This window comes from Grammomys surdaster, unplaced genomic scaffold (assembly GCF_004785775.1).
Source record: "Grammomys surdaster isolate TR1022 unplaced genomic scaffold, NIH_TR_1.0 125979, whole genome shotgun sequence".
In the NCBI taxonomy this organism is placed as follows: Eukaryota; Metazoa; Chordata; class Mammalia; order Rodentia; family Muridae; genus Grammomys; species Grammomys surdaster.
Window position 1 is genome coordinate 1,112,702 of NW_021620795.1, and position 15,486 is coordinate 1,128,187.

General features: G+C 51.1%; 1 protein-coding gene across 4 annotated transcripts in view; it reads left to right on the forward strand.

Moving 5' to 3' along the window:
- Zmiz1 (zinc finger MIZ-type containing 1) overlaps positions 1–15,486 on the forward strand; it is a 202,025-nt gene that overhangs the window by 144,439 nt on the left and 42,100 nt on the right. The window lies entirely within an intron of this gene.

Sequence of the window (15,486 nt, forward strand, 5' to 3'; positions counted from 1 at the left end):
GCGCAGCGAGCGGGCGCCGGAGCCGCCCGGGGCCCCCGCGCCGCCGCCGCTGCCGCCGCCCCGGCGCGGAGCGGGGATGCAGGCGGCGCCCGCTGCCTGCTCGCAGCCTTTGTTCGGCGCCGGCTGATCCCTGCCCGGAGTCGCTCGCTGCGGTCGCCGCGGGCTGGGCTCTAGCCTCCGGGGGCGCCAGGGCGGGACCGCGGACTGTGCAACTTGTAGGTGAGTGTGGGACTGGAGGGGTCGACGTGGGGCGCCCGCGGGCCGGGCCCCAGCTCCCTTCGGGGCGCAGGGGTGAGTGTGTGTGCTTGTGTGTGACAGAGGAGAGCCGGTGCATTGTGGGTAGCACCGTGTGCTGCATGGTGTCAGCCTGAGGCTTGGCCATAAGAGTGGCTTCAGCGTGCACCAGGCCCATTTTGTTCACCCACAGAGGAGACCTTGGTTCCTCCAATGGATATGAGGGTGGGTGGGGGACCAGACAGAGTGACTCCCCACACCTCTTTCCTAAAGGTGAAGTGTTGGTTTCCCAGCAGACATTTTACAAGGCTCCATCCCCGGTAGGTTTCCTTTGCAAAAAATCAGAACTAGCCCAGACGCCTTTGGTTGGAGGCAGTGGCTAAGGGATTTAACTTAAAGCTACTCCTTTGTCAGAATGAATCCTTGATGCTGGAGAGACCTGGAGGCTTGTGTGGCTCCAGGGCTCCCTTCCCAGAGGTGATGGGTGCACAGCAGAGTTCTGACAAGTGTTTGCTGGAAAGGAGGCGGTGGCGGCTGCTGCTGCTGCTTGTGATGATGATGGTGGTGGTGGTAGTGGTGGATGATCAGCCTGCACTAGAGGCCCAGCAGGGACCTGTCTGTGTAGGGTAGGGGTGACTGGCATCAGGCTGTATCAAGCTGTGAGGGTCTACTACAAGACCTTGCAGAGAGGTTTCTCAGAACACTGCAGGGGCTAAGTGCAGCTGCCAGAGGTCCCCAGCATATGGCTTTAGTTTTGGTACCCAGTGCATAGATAAGTCTCAGTTCCCGGTTCACCTGGAAGCCAACTGCAGTAAGACTAAGAGGGCAGATAGTGTTCCTTAGATGGGCTTCAGGAGAGCATCAGGTCTTACAGTGGGGCCCAGGTGCCCTGCCCTTGATCATCAGGCTTAACTGCCAATGGGCCTGGGCATAGCAAGTGGTTTTCTAAGAGGGAGGTTTTATGAAAGTAGCTGCCAAAGGATTGGTACCAATGTTTCTCAACAGCTCATCCTTAAGTGGGCTAGAAATCAGGCCAAGGAGTGCACAAGGCCATGTCAACAAAACCTGGATGGTATATAGAGAGATTCCTCCATTTCAGGGGCTTGGATCCAAAGCTCATCTCCCACGGCACAGTGTATTGAGATTTAAGGTCTATATGGCTTATAGTAAGTATGTTCCTCCTTTTTTTATATCTTAACCAGGCAGTGACTACCCTGTAAGTAGCTGGAATCGAGTCCCTTCTGGGCTATTTTTACTCCAAACTTCCTTAGTGAGAAACCACCAAACAGCGAAGCTTTGGTGAGAATCTGAGTCTGTACCGGAAACAACCGCCTGCACAGAGTTTGAGGCTTGCTTCCTAATGCTGCTTGTTCTTACTCTCCCCTGCACAGCCTCCCTCAGCCATGAACACTTCCCCTCACAGCCCCACACACTCCAGAAAGAAGCCCCAGTATCAATTGGGGGTGAGGGTGGGGGACGATAATATACTTAGCCCAGTCTGTAGGGAATGGAGGAAAGCAGTGTAAGTCCTGCTGGAGCATAGCCTTGACTTTATGATCAAGCTTCTTAAAGACAAGAACCATGGGTCCCTTACCACCATGTACCCCACTGCCCACCACAATGCTTGGCAGTGAGTGGATAGTCAGTGGCCGTTCAGCAAGTGTGTGGAGGTGCAGAGCCCCACAGCAGGATTAAAAAGCACTTCTAGATCTCTGTCCACACAAGCTGAGCGCCTGCATACCACTCAGCCATATGCAGATGTTAGGAATCTAAAGTGAGCACTGGGCATAGCTAACCAGTGCCCTACCTTGGCCTTTCTGAGTGGCCCTTGCTAGGACACCCCCATGGAGGGATGGCTGTTGAGCTCAGTGGAAAACTACCATCCAATATGGTGGCTTCTAACCACATATGGCTGCTTCTAAGTTTAAACTGACTTAAGAATAAAAGTAATATTCATTTAGTTCTTTTATTTTTCCTCTCCGGTGTTGGGATCGTAGGCATGTGTCACCAGGCCCAGTTTGATTTTAGTGCTTTTAGCACACAACACAAGCACTGTGACAACTGAGCTACATCCCTAGCTGGAGTTGGTTTCTTATGCTCAGTAGCCACACAGGCTAGTGGCCACCCTACTGGGCAGCTTGGACTATAAAGCAGCTGTCTTCTAGTGGCAGAAAGTTCCAGTAGACAGTGCTGGGTGGGGACTTAGAAAACTCGAGGTGAGTCCACCTTATGTCAGCGTAAGCCTGTTAGAGTAGGCTTTCCATGTTCTTAACCTTTTGAGTCATGGCAGCCTCTGTGTGGGGCAGGCATAGACTAGCCAGTGCTCCCAATTAATTCTGGGGTTAAATTTTGCCAGAGGGCTAGTTGCCAGCACTCTGCTGTGCAACAGAGGTCAGCCAGGGGGCATGGATGGGCAGCAGTCCCAGGAGCGACCTCCCTGAGGACTGTCATGGTACCGGCAAGGCGTCAGGCTCTGTGAAGTCATGTATCGATCACACAGACAGTCCTCAGAACAGGTAGTTCTGCGCTGGCAGGGCTGAAAGGGAGAGAAAGGTACTCTGGGCCTGGGAGGTGTTTACCTTGCTGGATGTGGCTTTGGTCCCTCAGGAGAAGCCGACTTCTCCACAAGGAAAGGGACTCATCCCTGGCAGGTAGCCTGGTTGTTTGAAGCCACCCCAGAGAGAGAAGGAAAGGACCAGCAGAGAGAGCCCCAGGGAGAAAGGGATGTCAGGACACCTGGAAAATGGTACAGCTTGCCCCATGCCCCCTTGCTGTCCTCCACCAGGGCCTACTACCCCTGGTATCACAGCATACCCACCGGGCTATGCTTGCTCTGGCACTCCCCAGAAGCCCCAGCTGCCTGGGAACCTCTCCAGGGCCTTCAAACAGCAGCCGCCTCCCAAGGGAGCATGCGCAGGGAAAAACAAGGCCCCCACCCTCAAAGCACATCCAGCTTCCTAGTGAGCTCCTGAGCAGTACTTCTAGGCTGGGAAGGACAGACAACAACCATTACCTGGAGACTAGGGACCAAGGTCATAGCAGGGCAGGCCTGGGATGGAGCGAGGCTCTTCCCTTACCTGGTCTTCTACAGGTCCCTCTCTGAGAGCTGGAAGCTAACAATGGAACTAAGCCCTACTGCTTTCTTTCCTGGTCCCCTGCTCCAGCCAAGCAACCTTAGTGGCCTGCCAGCTTTGTCCCTGTTGTAGTCTCTGCCTCGCTAGGCCCTGGGCTAGCTGAAGGGCTGGCTTTCTGTACACCTAAAAGGGAGTCTTCTAGACCCATCTAGGGAGATGTGAAGGCTGAGAGGGGCTTTGTTTGCACTCTCAGTTTACAGCCCTGTTAACAAGACCCCAAACAGACTAGCATGATGCCCTTTTTCTTCAGAGTCTCACTGGCAATGGATCCCTCCTCCAAGAGGATTCTGGGAGCAAAGCCTTGGCTGTCTACACTATGCGAATCCTGGGACTGGGTTTTTGTTAAGGCCTGTTCCTTCCCAGACCCCGACAGGTTTATCTGCCAGTGGCCACGAAGGCAGTTCAGGGAGTCCAGGTTATTTTCCTCTCACAGTAGTCAGCCTGGCTGTGTCTTTGACTTCTGCTAGAAGCCCGCTCTGGGCTTCTCCAGAGCCATCTCTAGACCTGCATAATCCTGTGACTATGGCCCTGCCTCCAAGTGAGACCTGGTCTAAGGCAACAGCCAGTGCTGCCTGTGGGGCTTGTCCAGGACAGCCCTGCCTCTGATGGCATTTTACTGCAGTGGGGCCCCTCTGATTGATTTTAGCAGGGATCAGCTCCCCACATACTCTGACACTGTTCAGGATAAACACAATTCCTCTGGCCCAGCCCTCCAGTAATAGTATCTGTACTGTGATGCAACATTAGGATGTGACCTTCGACAAGTCACCTTGGGGTAGGGGTAGGGCTGAGGGTTCTGATAGGGCTGCTCTATCTTGTCTGTAGAGCAGAGCTGTGGAAGGGAAGAGGAAATGGTACTGTTGGGGCTGGATCTGCTTGAAGTTTCCCAGAAATGAGTGAGTGGGATAATAAATGTCATGTGGGGGAGTGAGGCTTGAGGTGTGGCACCGGAGTAAATGGGAGGTCGGGGCCCAGAACCTCCAGCAGAGGATAAGTGCTTCATTGCTGAAGCCCTCACAGCTTTGATTCCCTAAGGCAGTGGGGGAGCCGTGGAAGGCTTTGGAGCAACAGAGGCTCCTAGAACTACCATTTCCAGACCAAGGGTGCTGTAAGCTGCAGGCGGAAACTCTACCTTGGAAGAGGGGAGGTTAGCATCCTGCAGTGGGAATGCCCTTGCTTCTGCTGACAAAGTGAAAGCCCTCTCTGGTCACAGGGCTCCTGTTTTGCAGTTGTCATGGTAGGAGTCAAAAGCAGTGCTCTGCATCCCCCAGAGCTCTGGGAACTTGCTGGAACTTGTCCAGCTGTCCCCAGGCAGCTCTCTGAACTCTCCTGGAGAGAGGGAGGAGAGGGAGACTAGGGTCCTGTTTGTGGCCCTGTAGCTCCTTGGGTCCCAAGCAGGTCTGGGAAGTTTTACTGCAATGAGGACATTTTCCCAAGGCTGGGGCTACGGGGACAGGTAAAAGAGAACACCCCCAGGGCTTCTCACATCCTATCTGTTGCCCAGGATTTAATCCCTGTCCCCAGGGTCAGTGCCTGAGGCACCTCATGATTTATAGGACCTTCTCTGTCTCCTAAGAGTTTGTCTCTGACTAGTGGAATCACCGAATACAGAGAACATTCTACAACTTCTGGCTCCGTCTCTACTTATCCTTAGGAGTACTTTGGGAGGGGGAACATCTTTCAAAGTGGAAAGAAGAAACTGCCCCAGGACCTGCCTGCTCCTCTTTCCCCCTTCCCTTCCTCCTTTTCTTCCTCTTCCATCCCCCCTCTTCCTTTCTCCTCCCTCCTTCCCTTCTTCCTTTAATTTCTTCCTTATTCCTTCTCTTCCTCTTTCTCCTTCTTTCTCCCTCCCTCTTTCCTCCCTCCGTCCCTCCTTTCTTCCTTCCTTGCTTTTTCTTCTCTGTGCAGTGCTGGAGGTTGAGCTTATGACCTCTGCTCACAAGTTAAGCAGACTGCACTTGACCTTCTGTTTATTGGTAATTGACACAGTAAATAAAGGACCAGACCCACCGGATACAGCTTCTATACTGGACAAAGATCAGACCAGAGTTGGAACCCTGTTTCATCTCTCAGTTCTGCCCAGCTCAAACGCCACCACCCAGGAAGCTACCTCTGGTTCCCAGCACACAGCAGCATGTGGCACAGGCTACTGAAGATAGGCGCAGAATGAATACAGCCCAACACAAAATTGCACCTACTTAAAACATTAAGAGATATTTTTGCAATTTGTGTGTGTGATTCAACTATACAGTTTTCAAGTATAAGCTTTGTAATAACAGTGTTATGTCACAATGTCAAAAGGTTAGACATGCCACCTTGTGATCACATACCCACAGGTGTCATCTTGCTTGACCGTGAGGGCAGATAGGTTATGTATGAAGGATGTCAATACTGGGTGTGTGTCTCATTATTATGTTACATGAGCAGCCCAGGACATACGCTGGTGATGACAGGAGTCGTCACCTAGGGAGTGAGAGGCCTGAAATCCTGCAGAGGCAGGGACACTGCCAAGAATTTGATGCTAGCCTAGGTTACAGAGACCCTGTCCAAAACAAACAAGCAAAAGTTAATAGAATCACTCTGTACAGAGCATATATGTGCATTTACCTAGGCTCTTGACCTAAGTTCAGGGTGCCAAGATGCCTTTGTGGTATACAGCTTAAGAAGTCTTTCCCTTTCTTGGGGTCCCCACCTTTCAATGTCTATCACACAACCCCACCTAGTTATCAGTAGCTACCTGTGCTTATTCGATTGTGTTTTGTTTTTTTAATTTGGGGGATTATGTTTTGAGACAGTCTTACTCTGTAGCTCAGGCTGTCCTCAGGCGTGAACCACCATAGCATAGCACTTGTAGCTTTTAGATCTATTAGTTAAAATGAGATTAATTTGGGGTTTTCAGTTCCTCACTCCCACCATTTGAAGTTCTTGATGGATAGATACCATATTGAATGGTGTAGCAACAGCAACCCAGAAAGACAGGAGGTTCTGTTGGGCAGTGTGGTGTCTAAGAGTCACTGAGGTCTGTGGGGGGTAGGATCTGCAGCATGGCCTCAAACTTACAAGATAGAACCTTCCTGCCCCACCACCATCACCCTGATGCACATAAGCCTCTTAAAACAGGGTCACCCAGGGTATTCCCAAGCCATGTCAGAACGTAATTATAAAACCCACATCTGTAGTTTCCTGGGTGACTTTGGGTAAGTCACTTAATTCAAGCTTGTTTCCTGATCGATAAAACATCTGCACTGCCTGGCTGGCAGGCTGCAGTAGATCACAGGGCTGTGGGAGAATTTAGCTCTGTGTCTGGGATATAGTAATTGCCCAGTGAATGACAGTTTGACTCAGCTCTCTCCTGTAGTTCCAAAAGTAACTGCTCCCAAGCCTGAGAAATGGGTTCTCTCGACCCACCTTGCCTACAGCCTTCTTTGGACCTCAGTTTCCTGTTGTGCACTGTGAGCAGAATCTTGGCTGTGCCCTATAGAAATGCCTATCCCTTCCTTCTGAATGACCACCATAGCTAGACAGTCTGAAATGGTGTGGGGAGGAGTGCCAGTGTTCTTGTTGTCTACCGTCCTGGTGTAAAGCCGCAGGGCTGACACTGGTGACTGACTAGGACTGGGAAGCCCCAGCTCAGAGGAAGTACCCAAGTGCTGGCAGCCACTTTCATTTCCTTCCTGAGGTGTGAGCTGGGCGGGAGTCTACATGGGGTTCCTAAGGCCCTGTGGCATTTGTCACATGAGCTTTCCCTTCTGGGATCTATTTGTAGCCCATCAAAGTCTGGAAGGCCCTGGCTTCCTACACAGAGGCTCTGTGAGCTGAGCTATGCCAAGGTGATTCCTGTTACCATGTACCCCTAAAGAGGGTGGGTTTTTCAGTGGGAACCTGGTCAGTCCTGATGAACCATTAACTCTTCTAGATCTGTAACAAGTCTCTGTACTTGTGTAGAACCTGCTCTTTAGAGGTGTATCACCCTCTTATTCCCCACAGGAAGAGGCCTCTTACCCAGGCACTGTGCTCACTGCCTAGCCATGCACCCTCTCTGTTTTTCTCCTCTGAGACCGTTGCTTTGCCTAGCACCACCATGGACTAATCCCCACCTTCCTGAGAAACCTGGGTGCCTTGCTTGTCCTTGGGTCCACCAGGCCTGTTGCCATGAGCTCAGGGCTTCCTCCATGTTTGCAGGAGAAAGGTCTGTGATCTTGCTGCAGGGAGTTGAGGTGTGTGTGTGTGTGTGTGTGTGTGTGTGTGTGTGTTTTCCGACCACCATCCTTCAGTATTCCCAGACAGTCCCAGGGATGCCCCAGCAGAAGTCAGCATCCAACACGCAAAATCCCTGTCCCACCCACTGGACCACACATAGCCATGACCACTGGTTCTCTAGTGACTAGGGAAGTAACTGGGAGAAGAGGCTTCTAGACATCAGCAAGACCCTTCCACTTCCCTCCCTTGTGGGCACAGCATAGGATCTGCCTCTTTCCTGATCCTGCTACCACCCAAGGCCCAGTGAGCAGCAAGCAGACTGCTTGGGATACAAAAGAAACATCACTACCAGGTCCCTCTCACCCACCCATCTGACCTAGAATCAAGTCTCACCAGGGCCAGGCTGATCAGAGCCTGGTAATCCTCTCAGCTTTTTGTGCTGGCTCTCACCAGAAAGGTCTTCAATGACCTAGGTAAATCCCTTTTGTCCAGTGAGCACCCACGGGACCAATTTCTCTGGGGTTTCTTCCCAGGTTGTGGAATCTCCATCTTCTGGAGTGCCCCACGGACTCTTCCCTAATTCAAACCCACCCCCTAGAAAGGCCTGCTCAGACTAGCTTCCCTGGTCCTGGGTCCTGTTACTGAAATTGTGTTGTCCCCCACTCAGACAACCTTGAGCTTGTAAACGTCAGTAGCCTTGTCATGCCCTCGGCCATACCTCCCCACGGTGTGTCTCGGACATTCTTCTGGGGACCCCGGATGCCCTTTCCACTGAGCTTATTCTGATACTTACCTTGTACCCTCCACCCTGCCTGTTGCTACTGCTCAGTACTCCCTGGGTTTGTGCAGCAATAATGTATTCCAAGTTCATAGCTGTGGCTCATCCAAGTGTGTGTGTGTTCAGCATCTGGGTGGATGAAATGCAAGCGAGTATGTTTTTGAATGTGTGAATGAACAAAGAACGGGCTCTGGGTGGGGGCTCTGTCCTCTTGGGAGTTTGAAGTCCCCCCATGGGACTGGAAGGCACATGATGTACAGGGCAGCACTCATCTCTGGAGGTGAAGTGGGTAGGCCTGTTGCAGAGACTGTGTGCTAGAGGAGAGATGGATAAGATGGATCAGGTATTACGTGGGTTTCTGTGTGTGTCAGACCATGTGTGTATCCATATAGACCAGTAAAGGACATTTCCAAGTTGAATCATAGATCAGGCTCTGGGGTGGTGGTGTTCTTGTGGGTGTGTGCACACTTGTATGTGGCCAGTGTGCCTAGCACAAATGATACAGCATGTGAGTGTCAGTGGATACCATAGTATAGGGCTAGAAGGATAAGCTACCCTTTTCCGTGTTCTAGCAAACCCTGAGCCATGCCCACAGGAAGGCAGGCCTGCCATTCCTGTAGAGTATTTGGGGTTTTTTTTGTTTTTATTTATTTATTTATTTATTTATTTATTTATTTATTTATTTATTTATTTTTGGTTATTTTTGAGACAGGGTTTCTCTGTGTAGTCCTGGCTGTCCTGGAACTCGCTCTGTAGACCAGGCTGGCCTCGAACTCAGAAATCCACCTGCCTCTGCCTCCCAAGTGCTGGGATTAAAGGCGTGCACCACCACCGCCCGGCTGCAGTAGAGTATTTTTAAGGGTATTATTTCCAGAGGGTACAGGAGGACAGGAGCAGGGAACCTAGGAAGCCAGGGTGACTTCACAAAAAGAAAGGCTAATGTAGCCTGCCTCATCCTTGGGAATCTGATTGCATATGTTTCTTCTTTCTGAGAAAAGGGAATCCTGTGGCTTCTCCTTGGCTCCCACAGTTACCTCTCCCATCTCCAGAAATAGGAAGATACTGTGCATGTCATCACAGCTACCTGTGCACAGATACTTTTCACATTTCCTTAGCAGAACACCTGAGCATCCAACAGAGAGGGCTTGTCAGTTCCTCTTCCTGCTTAGCACCAGAATTAAAGGACCCTGGAAAGGTTGGTCTCTGGGACCTCAAAGTGCAGTCTCTCCGGTCACAGCCACCTGGGTAGGTCTAGAGTGGAAAGATCTCTCTATGGTAATTTGGCATCTCACCTTGAGTCCTCTTACCACAAGGCACAAGGAGAGACAACACCCATGTGACCTTATCTTAAAACTGACTCAAGCTCCTGATTGCAGCTTGAGGTCAGAGATCACTGGCTACCTCCAAAGCTTCCGTGAAAAGCTGACACAGTAGATGTTGGTAGAGCTCTTCAGAGTCCAGAAGGGACTTTCCTGTCCATGCCGCCCTCTCTCCCCAGAAAAGGAGATATTGTCATGGACTAATGGAGCGTGTGGAGCCAGGGAGTGTGGGCTGTCAGCAAGAGTAAAAGCTCTCAAGCTTTCTCCCTTCTCATACTGAGTCTCCCGCACCGTCAGGAAACCTTTGCAAGCCCTATCTCCTCTTCCTCAACAGTGTCCCAAAGAATTGGAAATCCAGACAACAGAATTTCTACTGGAGTCTGGGACTTGGTTAGGAGGCTGTGTATTCAGGGGAAGATGACACCATGACCCCAAAAGATGATACTCATGACACTATCCAAGATGGCCCATGTGGATGCCCTGGCTTACACACACACACACACACACACACACAGAGAGAGAGACAGAGAGACAGAGAGACAGAGACAGAGAGACAGAGAGAGAGAGAGAGAGAGGAGAGAGAGAACAAAGAACACACTACTTTCACACACAAATGCACCCCAACCTCCAAAGGAAAACAAAAAAAAAAAAAAACAAAAGCAGAAGATACAATGTTTCCCACCTTGAATTTTAAGTAACTATGGCTTGCTTGACGTACTTCAGAAAACCAAATCCCTGGGAGAAGTAGCCGATTTCTTGAGATGAATCTTAGAAGTTTGATGGAATCTTAGTTTGATGTTGGTGGCGCACGCCTTTAATCCCAGCACTTGGAAGGCAGAGGCAGGCGGATTTCTGAGTTCGAGGCCAGCCTGGTCTACAGAGCGAGTTCCAGGACAGCCAGGGCTACACAGAGAAACCCTGTCTCGAAAAACCAAAAAAAAAAAAGAATGTTCATTCTACTTCTGGTGGTTTCTGGCATGCTCTGCCATGGCCTGCTGTGCTCTAAAACACACACACACACACACACACACACACACACACACACACACACCAGGCCCCTAATGGTACTGGATAAACGGGGTAGCTGAGGAGGACTTAAGCAGGGCAAATTCAGAGTCTGAACCCCAAGAGTCTGATGGCCTCTGGGGCAGCCCTCTCCATTCAAGAATGGGCTGAAACAGTTGCTTGCAATAACTTAAGAAGCAAATGAAGGCTGGGATGTGGCTCACTGGTAGAACATTCATTCATACCCAACATGCTCACATTTGATCCCCAATACTGCACATATAAAAACTCAAATTATTGCCATGATCTCAGGGCCCCAGCTGCCTTTATTATGACAGCACGGGACAGAACCAGAGCCTAGCACTTGAGCTGTGAGGAAAGCCACAGAATGAGGCAGATGGCCTTGAGCCCAGGCTGCTATTGGTAAGGCAGCTAGCATAAGCACACTTCTTTCCAACTAGGAACTTACTGAGGTTCACTGCTGAGCCAAGGGGAAGCAGCCTGTGACAGTTGCCCAAAGCTAACCTGAGCTAGGGTCATACCTTGAACCAGGTCTGGGGATAGTCAGAATGATGTCAGTTGGTGCCATGAGGTCCAGTGGATGAGAAAGCCTCCTCAGAGAAGACATGGCAGAGGCCAGGAGTGTTATTGCCCTGAGGGCTTTGGAACCTAGTATATCTCCTTATCCCAGCTTTCAGTCTAGGGTTCCATGGTCTTATCCACTCTTGCTTGGGAGGAAGGGTGTGCATGTATACAACCATCTGCCTTTCAGCCAGCCTCAGCCTGCAACATCCAGGTTTGCCTGAGCTGTACCTGACAGCTGGTGCCTGTTCATGCCCTGCAGGTCTGTTGGCCTCCAGCCTGGCTGGTTCCATCCTTCTGTGCCTCAAGGTGTCTGCCAAGGCCTTGGAAGGTATTGCTCCTCCCCAATCCAGCCCAGGGCCATTCCCTGTGGCCTCTGGGAGGTTCATGTTTCTACCCACCAGGTGGGCAGCTCCCCCCATGTCCCCCTAAACAGCAGCTCAGCTCACAACACTGCCCTGTTTCCTGCCACCTGGGCCCCCCAGGTGCCATCTGCCACCTTGTTTCAGATAGCAGGTAGATCTCAGGGCAAGGAAGAAATCATGTAGACCTAGGATGGGAAAGGCCTGAGGCTCCAAGCTTAGGGCAGCCAGTAGCCCACTGCTCCCTGGCATCTGCAGTCCTCTGCTTCTCTGTAGGACTCATAAATGCAGGCATGAGGGTGGATGGACCAAAGAGCACCCCTCAGTGGGTCCCCATCTCCACCGCTAACTATATGACACCTCTAGACATCTCTGTGGATCTGAGTTCCAGACCAGTTCTCACCGTTCAGCAGGAGCACCTTGTCTCTCTCTCAGCTTGTTCTTCTGCTGCCTTCCTGCGTTCTGCCCACTGATGCCTGTGCCTCTGAGACAGGGGTGTCTTTGAACCACCTTCCCCCTACATTGGGCTGCACCACTTAATTTCATCTTCCCCGGGCTCAGATCCGTCCCCCACCCCTGCACTTCTTGGATTTAACAAGCCTGCTGGAAAACAATAGTGATTTCCGCATCGATCATAAACAGAAGTGATTACCATACAATTACGGCCTGAACCATCAGCCTGGATGCAATCACAGAGCCCTATTGTAAATCGGAAGACAATTGCCAGCAGAATTACCCCCAAATTGGTTTAAGTGGCAACAAAGGAGTGTTGGCATTTTGGGGAGGGGTGTGAGAATCCTGGTGGTCCTGGTAGCAGAGGATCTCCGCTGGGGTGCTCCCTAGTGCCTTCTTGGAAATTGAGGGCATATAGCGAGAGCTACCCGTCATTTTTTTTTCTACACTCAGTTTTCTCCTCTCAACTACTGCTCCTTGCCTGTGTCAGCACAATTTACTATAAACTTGTTTATACAAATGTGTGAGTAGCTAAGTATTCCTTGAAGCTGGAACAATATAAAAGAGGCGAACCTTTTGGGAGGGAGCGATCTGGGAGCCTACTCACCTGTAACCCTTTCTCCCAACATCCTTTTCACCTGAGCTCTTCCAGGTCAGTTTCTCTGTTTAGCCTCTTCTGACCTGCTCCTTCACCACATCCTTCCTTCTCTTTCCCTTAGTCCAGTAGTGGACTCTATCAGGCCCCTCCCATACTCGATTTGGGCAGCTATCCTGGGGTGTGGCTTGCAGGTAGCCTCAGTGGTCCAAGCCTGGTCCTTTCCAGTGTGGCTTGTGAGAAGTCTCTGACTGCAGGATGCCTTTAGGTCTATCTAAGTCTGTGTACTATTAATCTCTAGTTCTCTCTCTCTCTTTCTCTCTCTCTCTCTCTCTCTCTCTCTCTCTCTCTCTCTCTCTCGTATCAGACTGCTGCATTTAAGTCCCTAGGAACCAAGAACAGTCAGCCTGTGATTGGTAGACTCAGGTTCTGCCAGGTGGAGCCAAATCCACCCTGGCAGTAACTGCTTGGCACGTATTGTCCGATCCTCACAGGAGGGTTCAAGGGTACTTGTGACTTATACCCTGGTGTATTATTCTAAAAGCTGCCAGATGAGGTGGGTTGGCCCAGGCCAAAGGGTCCATCTGTGAGGATTGAGGTCATCAGACAGACATTCTATAGCTTGTCCCTAGTTGCCATCTCTCCAGGCCTGAGGGCAGACAGTGATCTTTGCCTGGTGCCTGACCTGTGAATGACCTCAGATAGTTCTCAGTAGTGAATAAACACTTGCTCTTTTATGCTCTCTTACATCAGTTCTTTTCCAGTATTGTGAAGGAATAGTGGCTTTCTCCAGGGGCAGCCTGAGGGTCAGAGTCTGGCCCAGACTCCCCAATAGGCCTCAGATCCTTGTTAACCAAAGCTGCTTGAGCCCCACCTACCCACCAGATATCAGAACTGGGCTCACTGGTGCCTGGGAAGCCAGAGGCAGCATGTTCTCCATGAATTCTTGCTAAGTCTCAGGATGGAGGCTGGTACAACTAAACATTGTGGTGGCTTCTCCAGCTCTGTCCTGAACCACAGGGGCTACAGCAGGCTCCGGGTAGAGGGGGGCAGCCACCACCAGCTTTGCTCTGGCATGGAAAGGCTGGCTGTGTGACCTCTGTGCACAGAGCATGTAGCCTCTAGTCCTGCTGACTTTCTCCTGGAGTAGCAGGGGTCCGGTTGGTGGCAAAACAGGGCTCAAAGCCACAGAGACCCATACCAGGGTTCCACCTCCACCGTGGTGCAGCCTGTGCCATCTTTACCTCTGAACTACAGCTTGGATTTAAGTAGGGAAGGGTCCCACCTTGTTGGATTATAATGACCCCAGAGTAGGAGTGCCTGTTCCAGGCTCTTCAAATGATGAAGAGCCTTCTGGCCTGAGATCCAGAAAGGCGGGATCCAAGCTTTGTGAGCATTTGTCCAGGTTCATGTTCTTCCCTGGGCACGCTGAGGACTGAGCCTGCTCTCCACAGCAGCCACTGGATCTATGCTAGGCAACAGGAGACAGGGGCCCCAGGTGGCCATTGACACTTGAATTCAGCGAATTAAGCTTAAATGAGACTTAAGTTCAGCTCCTCCTTGCAGAGCTACAGGTGAGGTACTCCACAGCCACATGTGGCCCTGCCTCTTGGTTGTGAGCAGCATAGATCTATCTAGAACATTTTCCCAGTTGGGGAAATTCCATGGCAGTGCTGTGCTATGCTATTGAACGGTTTCCCAAGTGTGACACTCAGGACAGGGTGGTCTCAGATGGAGGAAAGCTAGGACACAGGCAGGTATGCCAGATAACTCTGCCTTTTGACCAGTGTAGACCCTTCCCCTGGCATGACGCTTCTGTGGGCTCACAAAAGGCGAAGCTTGCATTTTCTTGCTGGGTACCGTGAGGCAGGTAGGTGTTGAACCGAATGAATGGATGAGTAGACAGCACCTGACGAAAGGCCGGGACAAACTTGACTCTCTTCCTGATGGAATTAGCATGGGGCGGGTAGAGTCAGCCACTGAGGAGTGATGGATGGCCCCTCTCTCAAGATAAATGTGGCAGTCAAGGTAATCGGATCGTGTGTGACGGTCTAATTTGTAGGCGAGGGTAGGAAGCGCCCTGCCGCCCATATTAGTTTAATCAAATGCCCGGTATCTAAGCGGCTGGACCCAGATGATGGATGACGTGAGCTTTGTTAAATGCCGTTGCCCTGTCGAGTCAAACATCCCGAAGCCCTGCCAGCCTCCCGAGCTCTTCCGTTTGTTTCTTCTTGCTTGGCTATATCTGTGTGGAGCAGGGAAGTGAGGCCTGGGCTCTTTCTGTCTTGGGTTCTCGTGGAGGCTGAAGAGGAGGCCAGAAGTAGCTGACATGGAGGCTACTTGTGACTCTTCTCAGTCTGAGCCGTTGGACAGTCCTGAGTCAATCTCTTCATCCTCCGCTTCTCTCTTCTGTCTCAAGACGCTCTCTCCTTTACTTCAGCCAGCTGGCCTTTTCATTTCCTTCCTTCCCTCCCTCCCTCTTTCCTCTCTTTTTTTATACTGCTAGGTGTCCTAGAGCTCACTACATAGACCAAGTTGTCTTAGAACTCCCAGAGATGCCCCTGCCTCTGCCTCCCCAGTGCTGAGGCTAAAGGCATGTGCCACCACACCAAGCTTCCTGTTTACTTTCCAAATGAGACATTTCGGTGCTACTTTTTCTCCATGCTGTATGACCGCTGTTCAGCTTTCTATTAGTGCAGAAACCTTCCCTGAGAGTCTTCTGTAGCCCTCAGATGATGGAGTCTTCCTGTCTCACCATCTGGACAGTGTAGTTACTCTGTGTGTGTGTGTGTGTGTGTGTGTGTGTGTGTGTGTGTGTGTGTGT